The 2,803-nt window shown below is 29.5% G+C and overlaps 1 long non-coding RNA gene across 1 annotated transcript; it reads right to left on the minus strand.

Annotated features, from left to right (window-relative positions):
- Positions 1-485: 485 nt before the first annotated feature.
- On the minus strand, positions 486-2,042 carry LOC119572111. Its single transcript, XR_005228686.1, has 2 exons — positions 1,963-2,042; positions 486-1,838 (listed from the first exon to the last, which is right to left on the minus strand). It is a non-coding gene; the product is annotated as an uncharacterized LOC119572111 (long non-coding RNA).
- Positions 2,043-2,803: the final 761 nt, after the last annotated feature.

The following is a 2,803-nucleotide window of genomic DNA, read 5'->3' on the forward strand; positions in this document are numbered from 1 at the left end:
AATCCAAAATATCCTTTCCCTTTTATTTAAATTTTTCAGAGCATTTATTTTAAAATTCCCTATATAATAATATATATAATATTATAATATATTATATATATATATAAATTATATAATTAATAATATATATAATATATATATAATAATAATATATATTAAAAATATATATTATTAATTTTATAAATTTTATAATATATTATATATATATATAATTATAATTATATTTTATATAAACATACACACACAAAAAATACTTACGGTAAAGTACATAGCTAGGTATGTAGATTGTATACAATCTGCATAATACACCACACACAACAAAACATTAAAATATATATTATATATATATATATATATATATATTATTAATATAATATATATAATTTATATAATATAATATATATATATATAAATACAGTGTATATGTATAAATCTACATATGTAAGCACTTTTGCTGTCTACAAATTATTTTTACATTTTTTAATACCCTACACATCATTCACTGATTATGCTTCCATAAAAGTGATCCTATTTCATTTCAGAGGAACCACAAAATATTCTGAGTATGTGGATGGAGATTTCCTGATATTAGTTTTATTCTTAGTCCTTCACTAAATTTCTTAACGATAACAATCATTTAAAGGCAGAGGTAGTTTAGAAAAAGCTTACAAAATATCAGGATTAGGGGACTGACAATGCTTGTTAACAATATACATTACAAACCTGGGTACCTTTCAACCTGAGGAAGGCTAAATTTTACAATATTGACAGCTTACTACCCTTGATTTATGTGAACTATACTAATTCCAATTACAAATAACTTTCTTTTTCCACAGGCTGTTTGAGTTATTGATCAAAATATTTACTCTTTTTGGATTTCACACACACACAGTGAAAATAAATAATAACCTCTTTCCTTCGCAAACTGCACCACTCTAAGAGTCTACCAGGAACCTTTTTCGCAATGTAAATGCACCATTCCTTCAAGTCTTGGAGAGTCCTTGTTTCTTAGCAAGCGTGTCCTTGCCACACTCAAAGAATAGGGGACTGTGGCCTCCTCTAAGGATATGTTTGGAAGTCCATATCTCATGGTTCAATCTCTCTCACTTCACATCTCAGCTCATTTCATACACTTTGTAACTAAAAAATTTTGAAGTTCTAAGATCCACTGCTCACTGAAGCTCTTTGAATGCAGAAGCAATAATGCCCACAGGCGATTGTCCAGGAGCAAGAACTAGATCCTAATGAACTCCTTCACAGTTAAAAGATTTTACCAAGATTGGTAAATTAAAATGAATTAGTCAATAGCTTATGGTACCCTGATTGTTACTGGAGTTTTGGGTCAAGTTGCCTGTCAGAACTTTAGCATAAGATATACTGTAAGAGATCATTTTCTGTGCACATGGCACCAGTTCTTGCTAGCACCCATTTTTTTGGTGGCACCATGATTGATTACATTAAAATTTCATATGATCTTAATGTGGAAACAAACAATTGGTAAAAAAAAAAAAAAAATCAATACTATTACATGCCTGTTTTTGGCAGTATTCTCTGTGACAGAGCTAATGAATTCACTTGTTGTAAAGGAAGTCACTTGTCACTGAAGATGGTGATTGTCAACACAAAACATGTTTCCAGTGTGTAGTAATAATTTAAGTAGCTGAACTAAAAATACCAGGCAAATTCTAGACCATCTCGAGGAAGGAGAATTCCTGACCCTTCTACTCCTTGACAATAGTTATACTTTCTTGGTGTAATCAGACGAAGGGATTGCTCCTCTGATAAATGTCATTGGGATGGCTGTTCTGCTGGCTGATGTTATTCCTATTGGCACATTGCTGTAGGCAAAAGATGGTCATATAGAATATTAGGGCGGTAAAAGAAAATCTTCATGCATATACTACCAAATAACAGAGTATGTATTTCATCAATAACCTGTTTAAATCATACAGCTTTACTCACCGCTTGCTTCCTTTCCCACGTCTTCATGGCTAGCTTGTATTTCTCAAATTCATGGCACCAGTCGCTATACACTGGAAAATGAAATTCAACTTAGCAGAGGTTCAAAAAATAAAAGAATTTTTTTAAAGAATAAGGTTAATCCCTAAAATAAACATCATAAAAAAAAAAAATAATAATAAAACATTAATAATAATTTAAAAAAGTAGAAATAGAAACTTTTTTTTTTGGATATCATAGTAGAATAGTAGAAATAGTTGTAGTATAGTGTAGTTTAGGAGTAGCAGTATAGTGAGTAGTAGATATAGCAGTAGTAGAAATAGGAGCAGTAAAGGTGTAGTAGTAAGTAGTATTAAGTAAGTAGTAGAAGTAGCAGTAAGTAGTGCAGTAGTATAGTAGTGTGTAGCGTAATAGAGTATAAGTAGTAAATGTGTAGCTGAATATTAAGTACTAAGTGTAGTATATAGCATAAAATAGTAGAGTAAGTAGTAAGTGTAGTACTTAAAAATAAGTTAAATATGTATAGTAGCGTAAGTATGTAGAATGAAGTAGTAGTAGTAGCAGTAAGTAGTAAGTACAGTATAGCATAATAGGTAGTAAGTGTAGTAGTAGTGTAAATAGTAGTAGTACAGTAAAATATATATAATAGTAAGTAGTATAGTAAGTAGTAAAATAGAGTGAGTAAGATTAAGTACTAAGTGTAGTAGTGTAGCAAGTAAGTATTAAAATAGTAAGTAGTAGTAGTTAAATTTTTAGTACAGTAAGTATTAATATAAATAGTAAAGTAGCTAAGTATTTAAATAGTAAGTATTATTAGAGTAGTAGCGCAAGTGGTAAGTAGTAG

Source organism: Penaeus monodon, unplaced genomic scaffold (assembly GCF_015228065.2).
Source record: "Penaeus monodon isolate SGIC_2016 unplaced genomic scaffold, NSTDA_Pmon_1 PmonScaffold_9655, whole genome shotgun sequence".
Taxonomy (NCBI): Eukaryota; Metazoa; Arthropoda; class Malacostraca; order Decapoda; family Penaeidae; genus Penaeus; species Penaeus monodon.